This window comes from Lepidochelys kempii, chromosome 5 (assembly GCF_965140265.1).
Source record: "Lepidochelys kempii isolate rLepKem1 chromosome 5, rLepKem1.hap2, whole genome shotgun sequence".
In the NCBI taxonomy this organism is placed as follows: domain Eukaryota; kingdom Metazoa; phylum Chordata; order Testudines; family Cheloniidae; genus Lepidochelys; species Lepidochelys kempii.
In genome coordinates, this window is record NC_133260.1 from 101,156,213 (window position 1) to 101,179,596 (window position 23,384).

General features: G+C 43.7%; 1 protein-coding gene across 3 annotated transcripts in view; it reads left to right on the forward strand.

Annotated features, from left to right (window-relative positions):
- The window catches only part of KANK1 (KN motif and ankyrin repeat domains 1), a 170,743-nt gene that overhangs the window by 38,208 nt on the left and 109,151 nt on the right, over nucleotides 1-23,384 (forward strand). For all 3 annotated transcript variants that reach the window (XM_073345218.1, XM_073345217.1, XM_073345219.1), the window contains exon 2: nucleotides 2,823-2,957. The gene's annotated coding sequence lies outside the window, so the exon portion shown is untranslated. The remainder of the gene's footprint in view (nucleotides 1-2,822; nucleotides 2,958-23,384) is intronic.

Here is a 23,384-nt window from a genome sequence, read left to right on the forward strand (position 1 = left end):
TTTGAACATAAATAAGACTATGTTTTAGTCACTGGTATTTTTAGTACAAGTCATGGAAAGGTCACTGGCTTTAAACAAAAATTCATGGGCCATGACCTGCCCATGACTTGTACTAAAAATACCCGTCCTGACTAAAACTTGGGTGAGGGGCTGCGCGGGTGAGCGTGCCACGGGTGCCTTGGGGGATGTGGCCCAGGACCCCCGCTGGTACCGGGGGGGGGCGGGCTAAGCTGCGGCCCGGGACCCCTGCTGGTGCTGGCGGGGGCGGGGTTGGTGGGGCTGGCAGGAGTGTCCTACCCGGCTCCGCGTCCCTGCAGCTCCTAGGCAGCGGAGGGAGGGCTAGGGGTTCCGCTGCTCCTGCCACAAGCGCCAGCTACTGCGGCTCCCATTGGCCGGGAACCGCAGTCAGTGGGAGCTGCGGGGGCGGGGCCTGCAGGCATGGGCAGCATGTGGCGTGGAGACAGCACCCCCCACGCGGGTCCCTCCGCCACCTAGGAGCTGCAGGGGGGGCATGCCAGTGGGAGCCAGGGAACCCCATATCCTGAGGTAAATGCCCCCCGCCCCTTGCCCTGAGCCCCCTTCCACACACCCAAACTGCTGCTGCTGGCCCAGAGGCTGCCTGGCTCGGGCAGCCCCTGAGCCAACACCAGCCGCTGCAAAAGTCATGGAGGTCACGGAATCCATGACTTCCGTGACCTCCTTGACAGACTTGCAGCCTTAAACATAAGTGACCAAATTACTTTTAAAATCCTTACAGGGAGAGAGCTGTCCTACACACTAGGGCTCTGATGCTGCAGAGGCTTAGGCGTGTGCTTAACTTCAGACATTCTGAGTAGCTCTGTTGACTTGAATGGGAACTACTCATGGTGTGTGTCACAATTCAGAGCAGCTGCTCCTGTATTTCCCATTAAGGGTTCAGCCAGGGCACCCACTCTCAGACTTCTGGCATCTCCAGTTACCTGCTCTCTTGGGTGGAGACCTGCTTCTTTCTCTTTTCTGAATGGGTTATTTCCAGGCCTTCACTTGGTTATTCCCAGCAAAAGACTGCCTAAGCAGGCCTGCTTTGCTTCTCTCCTCAGACATGGTACACATTGTGATTGGCACAGTTAAGAACATTGGTCTGTCCTAGTATGGCCATTCTTATCATCCGTCTAGCACAGTATGCTGTCTTCTGACATTGGCCAATGCCAGATGCTTCAAAGGGAGTGAACAGAGCAGGGCAATTATCAAGTGATCTATCCCCTGTCATCTGGTCCCAGCATTTGACAGTCAGAGGTTTAGGGACACCCAGAGCATGGGGTTGCAGCCCTGACCATCTTGGCTAATAGTCCTTGTTGGACCTATCCTCCATGAACTTATCTAATTCTTTTTTGAACCCAGTTATGGTTTTGCCTTCACAACATCCCCTGGCAATGAGTTCCACAGGCTGACTGTGTAGTGCAAAGTAGTACTTCTTTTTTGTTTGTTTTAAACCTGCTGCCTATTAATTTTGTTGCATGACCCCAGGTTCCTGTGATATGTTACTACACAGCTGTTTCTAAGGTCTAGTCTACTGTAGAAAATTAGGTCGGTTTTAGTACGTCGGTCAGGGGTGTGAAAAATCCACCCCCTGAGTGGCATAGTTAAGCTGACTTAAGTCCCCATGTAGACAGTGCTAGGTCGGTGGAAGAATTCTTCCATCGACCTAGCTACTGCCTCTCGAAGAGGTGGATTACCTACACCGATGGGAAGCCCTACGTTAGCGTAGGTAATGCCTATGCTGAAGCGCTACAGGGGTGCAGCCGCAGTGGCACAGAGGTGCTGTTGTAGCGTTTTAAATGTAGAGACGCCTTAAGCAAGCAGATGTATTCTTACAGTGAAAGCATCCCGGAGCAAACATATTAAAAACATTAAAAGAACCTACACACCTGACAAAAGCTCTGATTGGCAATTAGTTCTTCAAACCCCACTCAGGCATGGTCCCTGAGGTCATAAATTCATCACAGCTGCAGCTCAGAACAAGCACTCAGTTTTGAGAGGCCTCTGTGGGCCAAAGTCCATCCAACCCTTCCCTGAGGATTGGGGCTTCCCTAGGACCAGAAGTCCATTTGCTGGAGTGGAAAGGAGGCCCTCAGCCAGTTTAAAGCAAGGCTATTTATCCAAAAATCCTTTCTATGTCTATTGGTCACTGGAGAATCCAATCTGAATTAGTATATGTGGACCTCTCCGTGTGTCTGTTCCTCTTGAGACATTATAATCTGAATGAATTTACCTACTAAACCCCTGCTGTTCTCCTATTTACCCTTCCCATGGAAATCATAATTAATAGTGTAACACTTCCACCTAATGCTTCTAAATTAATAATCTGGATTGACAAAACAGTAATTTGGGTCAAAGGATACTTTTAGTTTTCCCTAGGTTTTTATTCTTAATGTTGGAAGCATTGATTAATAATTGACACATATGGCATCCTTATAACTTTAGTACAAGCTCTGCTTTTTGTTTTGTTTATATTCATATTGGCTATTGCTTTAACTGAGGTGAGTTAAACTGGGAAACCATGTCCTTACACTCTTATCTTTGTTTGCAGAGATCCTGTAACCAAAAACCTCACAAGCTCCTTCTCACTGAATTTGCTCACTGTTTGTGAGCATGATCATGTTACTTGGTGACAGATGACTTTTAGCCTTTAAAAATAACCGATTGTTTTAAAAAATTTTAGGGTTGTCTAACAAATCTAAACTGTGAAATAATTAGATGATAAATGTATGGTATATTAAGTGCTCAATACTACTCTTGTGGATCATTAACAGATGCTTTGTTTTTTGCCTCCTTCCTTACAGAATGACTTTCAAGGATCTGGATGTACTGTTAGATGGTGAAGTGTTGCACTAGCTGAATCTCCTTTACTTTTATTTCTGATCCTAAAAAACGCCTGGAGGAAACTAGAGGATTGTGTTCGGTACAGATTTTTTGAGGTAAGATTTAAACCTCCATCCCTGTGGTATCAGACTAACACATTCCATATCACTCTTATTAGATCTTCAATGTCAGTTAAAGCATGGCTAGTTTCACTGAACTAATGAGGCTTTATTTATTTAGCATTTTTTTAGTGGAAAAACTAGGCTTCTTAATCACTAATTCTAGGCTCAGCACTTGTATAGTTCCTTCCATTAGAGTATTCCTAAGTGTTTGTGTGGGTTTTTTTTTTTAAGCCTCTGTCCCCTTGGGATGTTAAGTATGGGAGATAATATCACTGTTTATACAAGAAACTGAGGCATATAGAGGTTAAAGTGCAGTTCTGGTCTGAAAAGTGACTCCCTGTTCTCCAGTCTTTGAATAGAGCTGCTATTATTATAATATACTTGTATTACTGTACCACCTAAAGGCCAAATGAGAGTGGAGCCCGTTGGGGTAGGCACTGTACAAACAAGGTACATCTTCACTGCAGAGTTAACTTAGGTGATTGACGCCTGGGTTGACCTGGTTTGGGGGTGAATATCCAAAATGCAAAGCCGTATTTTGTATTTTGCAAAGCCATATGTGTTCTTGGTGCTGCAGTAAGTTGAGCTGCTCTATGCTCGTGAACTGTGGGAGAACCTGAGTGTGCTTCTGGGCGCGCAGGGGGATTGTGGGGAAAGCACTGGACTGTCGGCACTCGACTGGTTTAGTCTGTTCTCATTGCAAAGCAGGCAGGTTACCAGCCTGAGTAAAAGCATCACTCAGGCGTTAGCCTATAGCCCCAGCCAAGCCAGCTAGCCTAGGTGTAAAGCATGTACTATACCTGAGTGAGAGGTTTTTGTGTGTGGACGGAAGTTGGCTTAAGGGCAGTGATGAGCTGCCAAAATCTTAACAATGGGTTCCCTCCTCAGCCCACGAGAGGGTCGTTGCCCACCCCCGCCCCCCGGGACTCCTGCCCCATCTGCCCCACGTTCCTTGACGCCCCCCCCCCAGCCCCATCCACCCCCCTCCCCTGTCCCCTTACTGCTCCCAGAACCGGACAGGAGGGTCTCTTGGGCCACCGTATTGGGTGCCCACCCCAGCCCTAAGAGCCAGAGGCACCTGCTGGGGGGTGAGGTGGGGAGTCCCGGAGGTGCTTACCTGGGGCAGCTCCCAGGAAGCATCTGGCAGGTCCCTCTGGCTCCTAGGGGTGGGGGAAGCGTAGCTGGGGGGGAGCAGGGGGAGCGGCCGCTCCCGCACTGATCACATCAAAAGTGGCACCTTAGGCACCGACTCCATGGGTGCTCCAGCCCCGGAGCACCCACAGGGAGAATTTGGTGGGTGCAGAGCACCCACCCAGCAGCTCCCCACCCCGCGCCTGGCCCCAGCGCACCTCACCTCCGCTCCGCCTCCTCCCCTGAACACGCCGCCCCGCTCTGCTTCTCTGCCCCCTCCCCCCGGCTTCCCGCGAATCAGCTGTTCGGCGGGAAGCCAGGGAGGGCTGAGAAGCAGGCGGTGGCTTCCTGATCAGGCCAAGGGTGGCGGAGGTGAGCTGGGGAGAGGAGTGGTTCCCCTGTGCCCCCCCACGGGTTACCTGCTGCGGTGTGGGCAGCCCTCCTTGCGCCTCCCCACCGCCCGAGCTCACCTCCACCTTCCTGGGCCTGAGCGGGAAGCCGCGGCCTGCTTCTCAGCCTGCCCCAGCTTCCCGCGTGAGCAGCTGATTCATGGGAAGCCTGTGGGGGTGGAGAAGCAGAGCAGGGCGGCGTGTTCAGGGGAGGAAGTGGGGGGCGGAGCGGAGGTGAGGTGAGCTGGGGCCGGGTGCGGGGCGGGGAGCTGCCGGTGGGTGCTCTGCACCCACCAAATTTTCCCCTTGGGTGCTGCAGGGCTGGAACACCCATGGAGTCAGCGCCTAAGGCGCCACTTTTGGCCAGTTAAATTTAGAAGCCCTTTTAGAACCAGTTGTCCCTCGTGGAACAACCGGTTCCAAAAGGGCTGCCAAATTTAACAACTGGTTCTAGCAAACTGGTGGGAACCGGCTCCAGCTCACCACTGCTTAAGGGCAATACTTTGCAGTGAAAACAAGCCCATAGAAACAGTCCCTGCCACGAAGAGCTTACAGACAAGACACAGGGTGGGGGAAAGGGATATAACATACAAGTGGCATGAATGGTATGATGGTCTGTAAACGTCATACTAGAGCTCCAACACACTCTGCTCTGAGAGACTAAGGTTGGGCCTGGGGAGACAGCCCAGTTTCCCATCTCTTTTTAAAACCAAGCCAAGGGCGTGTGAGGAAAAGAGGCAGGAGGTTAGCAAGCTCTGAGAGAGGGCAGGCAACATCATTGGGCTGGTTTCTGGTTTGACTGCTGGGCCTGCTGATTCTTCCCGCCAGCTATCTGTCTTGCTGTGTGTGTTCTTGTTTTTAGGAGTACAGTTTTGGTGGTGGGGGAGCAACATGGTACAAGAGCCATTCCTCTTCTCCTCCATGCCATAGACTCCCTAGATGGTGACGGTGGCTATGGTCTGAAACAGCAACTGATCTCAGGCCACTGTTTGCCCACCTTCCCAGAGACCCTTGAAGAAGAAACGGTTAGGATGAGAGTTGCTCACAACTTAAAACTAAACATGCCTCTTAAATCTGAAAGATGAGTTCTTGCGAACCCTGACAATTGGAGTTTGCTTACCACGTTTTAAAGTAACTAAGAAGAAATGAGCCACACCTGGTCATAGAGTAAAATCAGTCCAGATGCAGAGGTCCAGACAAGCCATCCATACTGCTTAGGCCCTGTGGTTTCTGTGCTTATCCTGAATTGCCAGCTGCAATGAGTACTGTTGGGATAATCAGGGGCTACTGAATCTAGTGGCCCAAAAACATCACAGGGGCAGCAGCCACTATACCAGCCCCCAAAACTAGTCACTCAGGGTGCGGGGAGGTGGTGGGGGGGAAGAGACTGTGCTGTAGCCATGAGGCCTGGTGTGCAAGTTTGGAGATGCGTGCAGGTTCCATTGGTTCTCTCCCTTTGGAGTTTATTGCACAGAGTTCAGTTCAGGGTTGGTGCAGTGAGAGGTGAACTTCATCCATGCTGAGCAACTGTGACATCCTCCGGAGATGAAAAGGAAACATTTGCCTGCATTGCCTGTATGCATATTAAACCGATGGATTTTCGGGTTGTAGGGATGTATAGGGTGTAGTCTGGGCTACTGATAATCCATGGAGTGCTTCGTTTAGATCTCTTACGATGTCTGGGTTACATAGTAATGCTGGCTTTCCCCTGTGATAACAGGAGTTCAAGCAGTTTCTGCAGTGAAAAGCATTGGGGCTTGGAAAAGCAGCTGACAGCTGGCTCCTCCTTTGCTGCTAGTAAAGGCTACTACTCAGAGGAGGAAGTGAGGAATGTGGAGCTTTCCTTGGGGATCAAAATTGGGACTGGAGCTGCCAGCCACCAGTGGGAGAGAGAAATGCCCAGGGGAGAAGAGAATAAGGCAGCTGGTTGACTTGTGCAGGGCAGAAGAGGAACTGGTGCCTGGACTGGATGTGCAGGGGAGAACAGAACAAGGAAACATGCACAGAGGGAGGAGAAAGGGATGAATGAAAGAGAAGCAGGGAGACTGGAATGGTTGCTGATGAGAAGGGGGACATTAAATGAGCAGCAAATGCAGCCTGTGTCTGACTGTTCTTCACAAAAGACAAACTTTTCACACCAGACTGCTAAGAAACAAACAAATGCTAATTCCATATAAGGTGTACGCTATTGCTTTGGTTGCCAGGTGCCACAAGGGTGTTAGCTGAGTGCAAGTAGGTGAGGAGTGAAATGCTCTCTTAAATGTGGCCCCCGCTGGCGAAAGTTTGAGATTCCTGTATTCCACTGCTCCTTGTTAAGTTGCTAAACTGAGTCTTCCCCTTCCTCTCTATCCCACCCTTCCTAAGTGTAGTAAACACTCCTTGCCTTTTGCACCTGAAAGGTGAAAGTAAAACATGTCATAACTAAGTGGCTACTTAATTGCTGGTATGAATAAAGCACTGTAGTAGTAATAGCAGTGTGTATTATTAAGGAGAGTTTTACTAAGAATTAAAATATAGTACAGCAAGACTATTCATTTAGCAGAAACATATTTAAGAGTTTTTCTTCTTTTAATGAAATAAGTTTGGAGTACTGTGTATATATGTAACAGGTTCAGATCAATACATCTTTATTTCTTTGTCACTTAATTTAAAAGGGTTAGGTGTATATATACAAAAAATATAACAAATCTTTTTTACATGAGCTGTGCTGTATTAAAAGAGTAACTTAAATGCAGAAGAGTGCTCATCACTGTGTAGCAAGAACATAAGAGTGGAAGGGACCATGTCTCATAATAGGGCACAGTGTGCACTCCAGAGCAATGTTCTTCTCTACCTGAAGAATAGAGCTCAAGCATATTACGTGTATATTTTTATTTTGTGTTATTTTGTGCAGCTCCTGAAAGAAGAAATGAAAACCTTTCTAATTCCAAAGCAAACTTCTTGGCAGTGCAAGATGAATAATAGGCTTCTTAAAACTGATTCCATTTTTTTAAACAACCAAAGGAAACTGAATCAGAGCATTCTCATTTTTCAGAGCTCTGTCCTACTGCTTTGATTTAATTGAGGGTAATATTTCAATCTCCACAAATCTTAAATGGGCAGCTGCATGTTCTATAGCAGGAATTCTTGGACCTATTCAAAAAACTTTTTTATTTTAGCAAATCAAAATCCAAGCATTCAGTAAATGTACTTTTAAAAATCTTACTGCATGAGAAGTGGCTAAGAGACTTTTACGTATTCATGGGGGAACTAGATTTATGTAAAGGATGTGGTTGAATTACAGCTGAATCTGAGCTGGAATAGCTTTTGCCTCTGAGATAGGAGAGACAATCTCTTAATCCTGTACCAAGTATACATGTTGACCCCATGACAGAGGTGGAAAGAATGTCTGAGGAGGGACTTTGGTTTTGTGGCTTTCTTTTTGATATTGTGGAATAAAACTCTGTCCTGCCACTGCTTTCTGCTCTTTTAGCAGACCAGGGAACTACCCGAGGATGTCTTCTGGAATACTGGATAGTTGTTTTCTGCTTTTCAGAAAATAACTTAATGACTCCATCTACCTGGGGGTGTATGTACACCCACCGTACTGCTTAGCATTGTCTAGTGATCTGAAGAAGAGCTCTGTATAGCTCAAAAGTGTGTCTCTTGCTCCAGCAGAAGTTAGTCCAATAGAAGATATTACCTCAACCACCTTGTCTCTCTAATATTCTGGGATGAACACAGCTACAACAACACTGCAAACAACAGTGTTGTCTAAATGCATTCTGGGAAAATCTGAGTAGCTGTCCCATACTGCTTCACCAGAGTTAGGGTACTGTTGGACATGCACACAGAGTGGCACCGATAGCATTGCTCTCTGGATGGCAGACCACGAGGCTGAGATGAAGGAGGGCCAGACCAGTTACACCAGGGGTTCTCAAACTGGCAGTCGGGACCCCTCAGGGGGTCGCGAGGTTATTACTTTGGGGGTTGCGAGCTGCCAGCCTCCACCCCAAAGCCCACTTTGCCTCCAACATTTATAATCGTGTTAAATATATATAAAAAAGTATTTTTAATTTATAAGGGGGATCACACTCAGAGGCTTGCTGTGTGAAAGGGATCACCAGTACAAAATTTTTGAGAACCACTGAGCTAAACAGACAGTTTGCTGTGCTGACAGCTTATGGAAAGGCAAACATATTGCTAAAAGCAAGGCTTTCACAGAACCATCGGTGTCATTGGTATTTCTTGTAGAGGGACAATGGGTCGGCAGTGACTATACAATGCCAGAAGCAATGAGTTTACAGTGGGGCAGAGAACTACCTTCTTGATGGTACCGCCAACCCTTTCTAAATTACAACACTTAAATCTGTCCACTCTGAAATTGGAACCATAGCAAGAACTATGCTGAAGTGAAGCTTCAACTGCAATGTGGGCAGAGCCTCAATAGAACTGATTCACATGCAAAACTCAGAACTGTAGTGTTCTCACTCTTAAGGGGTGTCTGTTATCACTACTTGCTCCTTGCTTTGTGTTTCTTAATTTTTTTGAGACCACAGTATGATATCAAAGGATACAACTGACTCTAATCTACTTCTAGAGCACTGGTTCTCAACCAGGAATGTATGTACCCCTGGGCGTATGCAGAGGTCTTCCAGGTAGGGTTGCCAATTCTGGATGGACAAATTCCTGGAGGTTTCATCACATGACATAATCTTTAATTAAAGATTCATCTTTAATTCCTGGAAACTCCAGCACAATCCTGGAGGGTTGGTAACTCTGCTTCCAGGGGGTTCATCAACTCGTCTAGATTTTGCCTAGTTTTACAACGGGCTACATAAAAAGCACTAGCAAAGTCAGTACAAACTAAAATTTCATATAGACAATGACTTGTTTATACTGATCTACATACTGTACACTGAAATGTAAGTACAATATTTTATACTCCAGTTGCTTTATTTTATAATTACATGGTCAAAAGGAGAAAGTAAGCAATTTTTCAGTCATAGTGTGCTGTGACACTTTTATGTATTTTTATGTCTGATTTTGTAAGCGGGTAGTTTTTTAAGTGAGGTGAAACTTGGGGTACTTGGGGGTATGCGAGACAAATCAGACTCCTGAAAGGGTACAGTAGTTTGGAAAGGTTGAGAGCCACTGTTCTAGAGTACAAGTATATCATCAGTTGAGCCTGCAGAGTGATGATATAACCTCTGATTTGCTGTTGGCTTTATAAACTCTATAAGGGGATTGCAGTACAGTAAATAGTTTCCTAATTAGATTTGATTCTTATATGTTACTGAAAACCTGGTGTGTGCTTTCTGAAGTGTGTGACCTGAAAATAATGTTTTAAAAATGTCCTTTACTCATTGAACTTAATTTTTTTTGTTTATACCCATTAAACAGTCTAACTAAAACTCCTTTTGTTTCTTGAGTCTGGTGGTGTCATAACTTCATGAGTTTAGCATTCACCATAGAGTTTTTGGAGGTAGGCAACACTTTAGTTTGTTGTGTAGAAAAGAAATTTTATTTTCTACATGGGTTTAAATTTTCAAGTCAGACCTTATATATATATATATATATATATAAATAAATAAATAAAAGGGGCGTAAGTGGAGGCACAAGACCAACTTTTTTCCTTTTGCTGATCATCTTCAGGAACATGTGTGCGAATGAGTATTTATTTTGGGTGGGTGGGTGGACGGGCAGGAGTATTCGGTCCATGAGGAGTTGTGTGACCCAATACGCTAATAAAACTCATAAAATGCTTCTAAAATGTTTATTCACAGTGGCATGTCTGGCTTACAGTAGCTGTGTGGGTGGACTGTCCTTGAATTTTGTAGACTTAATTTAGTACTACATAATACCCAGTGATGGAAAACAGCTATAAATTGTCTGTGCGCAGCCATGCATTATTGATAAAGGGTAGAATAAACTCCACAATTTCTTTATTTGATGTTGTCAGCACAACAGCTGGTTGATTTGTTTAGGTATTTTTCTATTTGAAGGTTTAAAGTGGCACTGTCAACTTTACCTTTTGGGCCTAAATTTTGCTTTTTTGAAAACAAGTTCTTATAAAACCTAAACAAAATATTTTATATAAATTAGAAATAACAATACCATTAAAAACAGCTTGTGTGTGGGGGTTTTTTTAAGCACACACTTCCCTGAAGGGTTTGAACCCCAACTATTGCAGTACTAAACCTGACCGTAAACTCAACAGTAAACAGTACTGAAATTGTCTTTAATTGTCCAAACTGATCAGAAGTGCAAAAAGTGAATGGAACAGAGAGTGACACATTAACTGGATTTTTAAAATTCTTCCTTTTAATCATATAAATTGTTTGGAGCATGATTAAATAAACTCCTTCAGAACATATTTCTGAAAATCACTGAATAAATGTTCAAGGATCTGTTCAACAGACTGGAAACTATAAAAACTTGCTAACAGAAAACTTTGCAGGTGCCCAGTCTTACAACAGAAATCCAACTTAAAATATTCTTTTTCCACTAAATGTCCGGAAATCATAGTTTTCCTTCCTGATTTCAAATTCCCTTTATCTTGTTAGAATAGTAGTGTATGGTAAACAAACAGAGAGAAACAATCCCATGTTTGGAAAAATAATCTCCCCTCCATATTCTAATATAGGAAACTTCAGAATAGTGTTTTGTAATTGTGGAATCATACGTTGGCTGCTTCTGTCAAAAATGTGTAAGGATAGTGAAAGGTGAATTTAAATCCATTTGAGATCTTAATACACTATGCTTTTTTGTGAAGGCTTTCCATCATTGCTTAAAGGAACTGCTGAGTGTTAACTCTTCATTTTAGCTTTCCATATTTTTCTGCCTTTAAGATAAGAAGTCACAAAGCAATTAAATTGGTCATGTAGTTTCAATCAGGAGGCAGGAAAAGCTAACCAGAGAAAGGACTAACATGATTGACAGAGGCCTGCAGAAGATTTACATTGAGAATAACTCATTCTTCAAAACTTTTTCATTTTCTGATGGAAGTTGTGGGGTAAATCAAGTACAGTGGCTATGAATGATTAAAATGCAGAAGTTATGAATTCTTACTGACTTTGTAACTCCTTCACCTTAACCTAACATCATTTCTTTCAAAGGGGGTATTGGGGCTTTGTGGATTTAAATAGAGCATCAATATGTTGAAGTGAACTATTTTAACAATCAAGATTATGAATTTAATGGCAACACTTAATGGAGACAAAGCTAAGGTTGAGAAGGAGAAGGAAGTTTTTCATGGTTTATCCAGTAAGTCTTAAATATCTATTGCCAAGGTATGTAATGTGCCATAATCAACTGTAAACAGCCACACAGTATATATCGCCTCATGCAAGCCAGACTTTCTACTGGCAACTAAAAATTGTGTGTTCATAGAAGCAGAGGGATTTAAATGTGGTCTAACAAAAGAGCAGAAATATTGGCTTATTCATACATTATAAAACAGTTTTGGTTTTTCTTCCAGCAAACCTGAAACTAGTTGGTGCCCCTTTGTAGGACAAAAAGAGTCTTAACTGCCTTAGGGTATGTCTACACTATGAAATTAGGTCGATTTTTATAGATTTTTTTTCCTGGGTTATCCGTGCAGACACCATAGCATGGCAAGCATGGAGCCCACTCAGCTCACTGCTGCTGTTGCGAGCATTGTAAACACCTTGCGCGTTATCCTGCAGTATGTGCAGAACTTGGCTCGGAGCCGCCAGCACGAGGACGACTGTGAAGAGGATATGGACCCAGACATTCCTGAAAGCACAGGATGTGGCAGTTGGGACATCATGGCGGCAGTGGGGCTGGTTGATACAGTGGAAGGCCGATTCTGGGCCTGGCAAACAAGCACAGACTGGTGGGACCGCATAGTATTGCGGGTCTGGGATGATTCCTGGTGTCTGCGAAACTTTTGCATGCATAAGGCCATTTTCTTGGAACTTTGTGAGTTGCTCCCCCCCCCCCCCCGGAAGCACAGGAATACCAAGATGAGAGCTGCCCTGACAGTTGAGAAGCGAGTGTCCATAGCCCTGTGGAAGCTTGTAATGCCTGACTGCTACCGGTCAGTCAGGAATCAATTTGGATTGGGCAAATCTACTGTGGGGGCTGCTGTGATCCAAGTAGCCAATGCAATCATTGGCCTTCTGCTAACAAGGGCAGTGACTCTGGGAAATGTGCAGGTTATAGTGGATGGCTTTGCTGCAATGGGGTTCCCTAACTGTTGTGGGGCGATGACTGAACGCATATCCCTATCTTGGCACCAGACCACCTTGCCAACCAGTACATAAACCACAAGGGGTACTTCTCAGTGGTGTTGCAAGCACTGGTGGATCACAAGGGACGTTTCACTGACATCAGCATGGGGTGGCTGGGAAAGGTGCATGATGCTCGCATCTTTAGGAACTCTGGGCTGTTCGAGCAGCTGCAAGAAGGGACTTCCATCCCCAGACACGTTAACAGACTTTTCCAGTAGCTGTACTGGCCACAAATGCATCCCAATTCTTCAGAGCAAATCAAACATTAAACACAATTGCTTTTAAACCCTGTAGTGTAGATACAGATATGCACTCACCAGAGGTGACTTGTCCGGCTTCATGGTCCAGGAACCCGCCTTGGGAGGGTATTGGCTCCAGGGTGATGAAAAGGTCCTGGCTGTCGGGGAGAACAGATTCTCTGCTTGCCTGCTGTGCATTCTCCCCCTCCTCCTCCTCTTCCTCATCTACAAAATCCTCCTCCCTGTTGCGTGAGACTCCCCCCTTGCAGGTGTCCACGGACAGTGGTGGGGTAGTGGTAGGGTCCCCCCTTAGAATGCCATGAGGCTGATCCTAGAAGCGGCATGTATGGGGCTCTGACCCGGAGCGACTGTTTGCCTCCTTTGTCTTTTGGGTAGGCTTGGCTGAGCTCCTTAACTTTCATGCGGCACTGCTGTGTTTCCATGTTACAGCCTCTCTCCAGCATGCCCTGTGCGATTTTGGCATATATATTAGCATTTCTTCTTTTTGATTGGAGTTCGGCCTGCACAGATTCTTCTCCCCATACAACAATCAGATCCAGTGTCTCCCTTTCGGTCCATGCTGGTGCTCGTTTGCAATTCTGGGAGGACTGCATGGTCTCCTGTGCTGCTGAGCTTGCTACGCTGACCAAACAGGAAATGAAATTCAAAATTTCCTGGGACTTTTCCTGTGTACCTGGCTAGTGCATCAGAGTTCAAAGTGCTGTCCAGAGCGGTCACATTAGAGCATTCTGGGATAGCTCCTAGAGGCCAATGCCGTCGAATTGCGTCTGCACTAGCCCAAATTCGACTCAGCAAGGTCGATTTTAGCATTACTCCCCTTGCTGGTGAGGAGTGCAACAGTCAATTTTAAGAGTCCTTTAGGTTGATGGAATGGGGTTGGTTGTGTAGACACATTGCTTATAAAATCGACTTAACGCAGCTAAATTCGACCTAACCTCATAGTGTAGACCAGGGCTTAGTATCCTTCTTAACTTGTTATGCTCAAATCTTTGGAATCAAGAGAAATAGTAGAGGAACAATCTCTCAAATAATTTGGGAGACCAGTTCTTTTCCTTTTTCTAAAGATGACTAATTAAATGTTCAGTATAATTCTGGTGAAATATTTTGTTGGCAACAGGACTCATTCCTCCTTTTTATAGCTTATTTTTCCTCTAAGAATTGCCCTCTGTGGCCTAAATTGATCCCCTTGTAGCTTATCTTGCAATGTAACTCTTACCTTACAGTTAAATCAATATAAGGATAAACTCACAGTGAGCATGGAACAACCTAAAATACAATGGGCCTGATTCACCTCTCATTTACAGCTATTTAACTCCATTAACGTGAATGGAGTACTTCTGCACTTACCTGTTGTAAGTCAAAGAAGAACCAGGCCTCATTTGTCTTTAGAGTATTTAAGATAGTTTTATGCTTCCTCATGTAACTTATGAAATATTTCCTTCCCAAGTCCAAATCATAGAATCATAGAATATCAGGGTTGGAAGGGACCCCAGAAGGTCATCTAGTTCAACCCCCTGCTCAAAGCAGGACCAATTTCCAGTTAAATCATCCGAGCCAGGGCTTTGTCAAGCCTGACCTTAAAAACCTCTAAGGAAGGAGATTCTACCACCTCCCTAGGTAACGCATTCCAGTGTTTCACCACCCTCTTAGTGAAAAAGTTTTTCCTAATATCCAATCTAAACCTCCCCCACTGCAACTTGAGACCATTACTCCTCGTTCTGTCATCTGCTACCATTGAGAACAGTCTAGAGCCATCCTCTTTGGAACCCCCTTTCAGGTAGTTGAAAGCAGCTATCAAATCCCCCCTCATTCTTCTCTTCTGCAGGCTAAACAATCCCAGCTCCCTCAGCCTCTCCTCATAACTCATGTGTTCCAGTCCCCTAATCATTTTTGTTGCCCTTCGCTGGACTCTCTCCAATTTATCCACATCCTTCTTGAAGTGTGGGGCCCAAAACTGGACACAGTACTCCAGATGAGGCCTCACCAATGTCGAATAGAGGGGAATGATCACGTCCCTCGATCTGCTCGCTATGCCCCTACTTATACATCCCAAAATGCCATTGGCCTTCTTGGCAACAAGGGCACACTGCTGACTCATATCCATCTTCTCGTCCACTGTCACCCCTAGGTCCTTTTCCGCAGAACTGCTGCCTAGCCATTCGGTCCCTAGTCTGTAGCTGTGCATTGGGTTCTTCCGTCCTAAGTGCAGGACCCTGCACTTATCCTTATTGAACCTCATCAGATTTCTTTTGGCCCAATCCTCCAATTTGTCTAGGTCTTTCTGTATCCTATCCCTCCCCTCCAGCGTATCTACCACTCCTCCCAGTTTAGTATCATCCGCAAATTTGCTGAGAGTGCAATCCACACCATCCTCCAGATCATTTTTGAAGATATTGAACAAAACCGGCCCCAGGACCGACCCTTGGGGTACTCCACTTGATACCGGCTGCCAACTAGATATGGAGCCATTGATCACTACCCGTTGAGCCCGACAATCTAGCCAGCTTTCTACCCACCTTGTAGTGCATTCATCCAGCCCATACTTCCTTAACTTGCTGACAAGAATACTGTGGGAGACCGTGTCAAAAGCTTTGCTAAAGTCAAGAAACAATACATCCACTGCTTTCCCTTCATCCACAGAACCAGTAATCTCATCATAAAAGGCGATTAGATTAGTCAGGCATGACCTTCCCTTGGTGAATCCATGCTGGCTGTTCCTGATCACTTTCCTCTCATGCAAGTGCTTCAGGATTGATTCTTTGAGGACCTGCTCCATGATTTTTCCAGGGACTGAAGTGAGGCTGACTGGCCTGTAGTTCCCAGGATCCTCCTTCTTCCCTTTTTTAAAGATTGGCACTACATTAGCCTTTTTCCAGTCATCCGGGACTTCCCCGGTTCGCCACGAGTTTTCAAAGATAATGGCCAATGGCTCTGCAATCACAGCCGCCAATTCCTTCAGCACTCTCGGATGCAACTCGTCCGGCCCCATGGACTTGTGCACGTCCAGCTTTTCTAAATAGTCCCTAACCACCTCTATCTCCACAGAGGGCTGGCCATCTCTTCCCCATTTTGTGATGCCCAGCGCAGCAGTCTGGGAGCTGACCTTGTTAGTGAAAACAGAGGCAAAAAAAGCATTGAGTACATTAGCTTTTTCCACATCCTCTGTCACTAGGTTGCCTCCCTCATTCAGTAAGGGGCCCACACATTCCTTGGCTTTCTTCTTGTTGCCAACATACCTGAAGAAACCCTTCTTGTTACTCTTGACATCTCTGGCTAGCTGCAGCTCCAGGTGCGATTTGGCCCTCCTGATAACATTCCTACATGCCCGAGCAATATTTTTATACTCTTCCCTGGTCATATCTCCAACCTTCCACTTCTTGTAAGCTTCTTTTTTATGTTTAAGATCCGCTAGGATTTCACCATTAAGCCAAGCTGGTCGCCTGCCATATTTACTATTCTTTCGACTCATCGGGATGGTTTGTCCCTGTAACCTCAACAGGGATTCCTTGAAATACAGCCAGCTCTCCTGGACTCCTTTCCCCTTCAAGTTAGTCCCCCAGGGGATCCTGGCCATCCGTTCCCTGAGGGAGTCGAAGTCTGCTTTCCTGAAGTCCAGGGTCCGTATCCTGCTCAGTGGTTATCAAAAATGTGATTAGATGCTCAGTTACATGGTAAATAAAACATGGGTTGGAAATTTCATAGTGAACTGTATGGAGGTCTCATTTTACATCAGTGACAGCAAATGGAAGGGCTTGACCGGCAGTGTAGCGTAGAACGAGCTATCCTGTGTTTGTCAGTGTGATACATGGACATAATGGAGCTGTCAGGCCAGTCTTGTCCCCAGATTTGTTTTGTGAAATTGAAGATTAACTTTTTCATTTAAGTCTATGAATAAATAATACAATACTTATTAAAAAAGTGAAATTCTGCTCTGAAAATGGCATCATGAGGGTTTCGTGTCTGTCTTACTGGTTTCCATACCATACTTGCTCAAATTACAAATGATGGGTATTTTTTTTTTATTTGTTTAAATTCCAAGCCTTGTGAATTCAAGTGGGGAAGCTGAATGTCAAGAACTACCATTGTCTTCAGTGAGATAGAATTTAGGACTGCAGTTAGAACTGGAACATCATCTGTGCTATGTCTGCAAAGTTTTCTGTAGTGCTCTAAGTGTAGTTTCTAAGCACAGCAGGTACAGCTGTGTTTGGGAACATGGTTACAAAATAGCGTGTGGAAATCAGGTGCAAGGGATCTCAAGTCAAGCATTAAGAATCAGTGACTGCTTCTGAAAATGCTGGCATAAGTGGCTGATCCTGGAAATACATCATTACTAGTGTGTAAAATGTTTTCAGGCTGTAGTCCTATACCTTGATGAGAATATCAGGAAAAGGAGAAAATGGTGAGAGATGATAGCATGATTAGCTGTGCACTTGGGACACCACGTGTGTCTAGGGTTAACTGTGTGGGCAAGCTGTTTTGAAGCTTGCTTCCTTCAGTATGGTTGTATAGAAATGATGTGTCCTTTGTTAACAACTCTGATATGTAAGAGAGAATTTGTTTGTGTCAAAGTGAGCTGTCAAAGTGAGCTAGTTCATATATTTTAAAAGGTACAGCCAAAGCCACATATCCAGTGTACATGGTGTAATGTAAAGAGAAAATACAGGTTGAAGGGGTGATAAGGGATAACAGACCTTCTTCAGAAGATGTTGGGCCAAACTATTGTCCCATTGTGAATGTTCCTCCAAATCAGTGTATGATCTATGATGATGCATAGAAAATAATGGGGATGGAACTAATGTGTTCAGGCTTCTGTTACATACTTTGTCTGGAAAAGAAGAAAGGTTTTAGATACCTGGAGCAGAAGTTAGTTTGAAGAAAAACTGAACAGAGTTAATCTAATTGCCTTGAAGTAGAAAGCTTAAATCTGTGGTTCTCAACCAGGGGTCTGGGGCTCCCTCAGGGGCCGCGAGCAAGTTTCAGGAGGTCCGCCAAGCATTAGACTTGCTAGGGCCAAGGGCAGAAAGCCGAAGTCCCACCCCGTGAGACTGCAGTCCGGGCCCCCGAGCCTCATCACCTCGGGCTGAAGCCAAAGCCTGAGCAACTTAAGTTTGCGTTGCCCCCTGTGGTGTGGGACTCCAGGCAATTGCCCTTCTTGCTACCCCCCTAACACCAGCCTTGGCTTTTATATGCAGAAAAACAGTGGTTGTGGCAGAGCTGGGCTGTGGAGTTTTTATAGCCTGGGGGGGGGGACCTCAGAAAGAAAAAGGTTGAACCCCTGGTTTTAAAGGTAAATTTGAAAACTGAAAGAGACATGGTCAACCTGAAACCTGCTCACTCTCAAAGTGATTCATAGGTAGTTTCTCATACTACACTAATCATCTGCAAGTCTGTGTCCCTGCCAGTTTTTATGGTCTTCTCAATCAAAGTTTATATTTTTTTAAAACACTGTTCTCTCCCCTGTTGCTATGTGGAGTATCCACACAAACAAACGGGGAAGTGAATTGAATGATTACAGGGAAAATGGACAATTCACAATTTGAAAAGAAAGAGACTTTTGCCTCCATTTCTGTTAGTATCTCATAAAACACAATAAAAGGTAAAAAAAAATTTCAGACAGCAATGTGACTCTCTTTTTTCTAAATTGGAAGTACTCATTTTAAAATGGGAATTACTTTCTCTATGTATGGATCAACAATATTAACAAATCATAGGAAAAAATGTAGCTGCCTTGCTTTTTAGAGTGTAAATTAATAAAGTAGCTTGCCAAATATGAACACTGGTTTTGCTTCGGATGCCTGGCAGCAATGTAATTGGTATGACTTTCTGCTGATCAGGTCAGGGCTAGAATTGAAGAAGGAGGAGGGAATGAAGACATGTGAGTCAGTTGGTTAGTCACTGGTATCTTAATCCAAACTTCACAATTTTCTTTTCCTCAAGAAGGAGAAACTTTGAGTCTTTGCAGTAACATTATTATGAAGAAATCTAAAGTAGGTGCAGATGTTTGTGTTTGACTAATCCAGACATGTACTTAGCTTGAAGGTTGGGTTTTTTGGTTTGGGTTTTTTTTTTTAAAGCCATGAACCTTAGTAACTTCCACAATTATGCTATAAATCCTAGAGATATGTGAATACGTTTGAGAAAGCAAAGAGTTGCTGGGAGAACACAAAAATAATCTATTTTAGGGTACACCCAGTACATTGGTTTTGATGCATATGTTTTTGTTTTCTTAGGGGTGAGGGGATTGAAAATGGAAAATAATTTTTCACAAATACATCTGTATTTTCACCACCATAAAAACGTTGTTAAGGTCTTCTAACTCAGTAACTGTATTGTGTCGTGGTTTTGTTGGAGAGTTGTCAGTGTTTCCTTTTTGAGCAGTCTGCAGCAATGATCCCAAAACAGATTAGCAAATAAGTAGCAAGGCAGTCATTCATAAAGCAGCATCAGTAAATCTCACACCACTAAATTAATGGAAAAAAAGGATTCTTGAGACACCACTTAGACCTTTCATAAAAGACAAATGATGTTTCTTGAGTGGTGTGTGTTTTTCCTTTCTTGCCAAGTATTATTTAATCTGAGACATTTTCCTTCACTGAAAACTCCTGTACTTTCAAGACAGTAAGGAAAACACTGGTCTCAAAGGTCAGCCTTTACTTTAAATTTTTCAGTGTTTGCTTGGATGAGTAATGTTTGGTGATGTTACACAGCAGATACAAAAGAAATACAGTCTGCTTCATGACTGTTCCATGAATTTGGACTGTAAAGAATAATGATACCTAACAGCAGAATGTGCTGCCATTCCGATAACATGGTTATTGGGATGGTAATGAGTGTTTGTTTTTTGCTGAACAACTGGTTCTTTAATATTGTTCTCCGTATGAATATTTAGCAAACTAGTGTTTTTAGGTAGAGAAGCTGTTCATACCAAATGTTGCTGGTGCACAGTTTTGATAATTGAAATCTAGATTATTATAGAAGCATGCCTTTTAAAATAATAGAATTAACAGCTGTGGGTAGGGTGGGGATGGGACAAGTTACCTGAAGTGAAATGGGATTGCCAGAAAACAGTTGGTGGTTAATGAAAACCAGGAGAGGAGGATCTGAGCTTGTCTAACTCCTCAGACGCTTCCTGAAAGACTTGCCGAGTGAGTGAGGAATGTGTTCACGTCTAAATTTAAACTCCAGTCTTTTTCTCACGTTCAATAATTTGTGTTTCCTGCGTTCAAGTCTTTACACAGACAGACCAGTTAAAATAACTGAAAAATATATATGAATGGGGGAGAGGAGGCAGCTATATTGTTATTAGCTCTTTGTTTGCTGATTACTGCTCCTAGTTGTGTTAAAACAAGAGCTTGTACCCCCATATCCTCCTCTTGTTAATCTACAGTAAAGTCATTATGCTAAATTTGTGAATTCACAACTTCCGTGACAACTTGTTTTGGTTCTGTAGTGACAAAAGGAGAAAACTAGTCAGAGGAAGTGGATAGGAGCCATTATTTAACACATGTGTATGATCAGTAATTGCAATGGGAAAGTAGAAATACTGGCCAAGTAAATAAAGTATACATCAAGTCTTTATCCCGTTTAATGAAACGTGGTTAAGGTCTATTCTACACTACAAGTTGGATCAGCATTTTGATGAGGTTCTTTGACAACAATGGTATAAATGTCACTGAATCTGTCCTCCAAATGCAGATGGGACCCTTAAAAGAATAGGCTTTCATAGTCTGGTTCTAGCATGATTGGTCCCACTTACAAAGAAAGGACCAAACCTTTTGTGTAACAAAGTTGGTGTCTTGAGCATGTTAAACAGTGGTATTATGGCGTGTTTTTGTTTTGTTTGAACACAGTTTCATAATGTAACTCTATTTGACTGACAAAGGGAATTGCTGTCCAGAGAAGAGTGGTTTAGGGAAAAACCCCAAAATGTAATCGGATAATACCCTCATCCTAGGTTGGTAAACTCTCCTATACCCTTTATGGAAAAGATCTATGCTTTTGACAAGTGTGATGGGTGTTTCCTAGTTTCTGAACCTAGATCCTTTAAAACAGTGACTCTCAGCCTTTCCAGACTACTGTACCCCTTTCAGGAGTCTGATTTGTCTTGCGTACCCCCAAGTTTCTCCTCATTTAAAGACTACTTGCTTACAAAATCAGACATAAAAATGCGAAAGTGTCACAGCACACTATTACTGAAAAATTGCTGACTTTCTCATTTTTACCATATAATTATAAAATAAATCAATTGGAATATAAATATTGTACTTACATTTCAGCATATAGTGTATATAAAGTCGTATGAAATTTTAATTTGTACTGACTTAGCTAGTGTTTTTTATGTGGCCTGTTGTAAAACTAGGCAAACATCTAGATGAGTTGATGTACCCCCTGGAAGACCTCTACGTACCCCCAGGGTAAAAAGACTGATTGCTTTTGAAGAGCTTTTTTATTCAAGCCCATAGGATTTTGGCAGATAGCCAAGCACAGAACACTGCAGATACAAACAAAGCTAAAAATGCTGTCCCGATAAGGAATGTTAACAGAACTTGAGTCGCTGGTACCTTGCATATGTGTTTCCCTGAATGTATGCTTTATACTTTAGAGGAGACCTGAAAAGCTTTTAACCTTGCTCTGACTGATTTGTGAGTTCTGTGCTTTTATTTAACTTTGTTTGAAATCACTAACTCCTAAAGCAGAACAGGTTTCAGAGTAGCAGCCGTGTTAGTCTGTATTCGCAAAAAGAAAAGGAGTACTTGTGGCACCTTAGAGACTAACCAATTTATATGCTCAAATAAATTGGTTAGTCTCTAAGGTGCCACAAGTACTCCTTTTCTTAAAGCAGAACAGAAATGCAAGAGAATGCTGCTTGCTGTGTTTTAGGTACAGTTGCAGGGAAAATACAGAGCAGAATCCTTAGTTCCAGACAAGGCAGATAAGTGAAAAATACTGTAACTTGATTTGCAGAAGCAGTAGTAGTTCACGTTTAAACATGTAAATGTAGTCAGTTTAAAAAATACACTGACAGACTGTTCATGTTCTGTGGGTCAGTCCTTTTTCCTGGAACTCAGTGACTGGGGAAGAAGTAGTCTTCCAGCTGGTTCCTGCAGATTTCAAAGTACTTCATGGATTCCAAGGCCAGAAGGGATTGTGATAATCTAGTCTGACCTGTATAACACAGGCCATAGGGCTTCCCTAAATACATTTCTATTTGAACTTTGAAAGAGCATCTCTTTTAGGATTCAGAGTGGTAGCCATGTTAGTCTGTATCGGCAAAAAGAACGAGGAGTTCTTGTGACACCTTAGAGACGAACAAATTTATTTGAGCATAAGCTTTTGTGGGCTAAAACCCACTTCATCAGATGCATGCAGTGGAAAATACAGTAGGAAGATAGATAGATAGACACACAGAGAGAACATGAAAAAATGGGTGTTGCCATACCCACTATAACGAGAGTGATCAGAGAGTGATCAGTTACGGTGAGCTATTATCAGCAGGAGAAAAAAACCTTTTGTAGTGATAAAAAGGCCCATTTCCAACAGTTGACAAGAATGTGTGAGTAACAGTAGTGGGAAAAATAAGCATGGGGAAATAGTTTTACTTTGTGTAATGACCCATCCACTCCCAGTCTTTATTCAAGCCTAATTTAATGGTGTCCAGTTTGCAAATTAATTCCAATTCCGCAGTCTCTCGTTGGAGTCTGTTTTTGAAGATTTTTTTGTTGTAGTATTGCCGCTTTTAGGTCTGTAATCGAGTGACTGGGGAGACTGAAGTGTTCTCCGACTGGTTTTTGAATGTTATCATTCTTGACGTCTGATTTGTGTCCATTTATTCTTTTACATAGAGACTGTCTGGTTTGGCCAATGTACATGGCAGAGGGGCATTGCTGGCACATGATGGCATATATCACATTGGTAGATGTGCAGGTGAACGAGCCTCTGATAGTGTGGCTGATGTGATTAGGTCCTATGATGTATGTCCCCTGAATAGATATGTATTATCTAACATTATATATGTCTATATATCTATATCTATCTATAATATATGTATAGATATCTATTCAGTGGACACCATCATAGGACCTGATCACATCAGCCACACTAAATCTGATTCATACCCATACCCTGTGGGAAAAGGTCCAGAGTTTATAGCTCAGCTCCAGTATTCTGTTGGTTATAGCAGAGGTTCTCAAACTGTGGTCCATGAGCTCCATTCAGGTGGTCCGCGGATAGTTCCTTCTAAGGTGCATGTCTGGGCGGCCGCACACAAGAGAGTGAAGGGTCACCCACCTAATTAGTGGAGCTGCACAGACATGGCTCCACTAATTAGATGCCTGGACCCTGGAGAAGATGCACATGTAAGTGAGGTGGTGGCCTCAGGGGGAATAGGGATAGGTGGGAGGGTGAGAT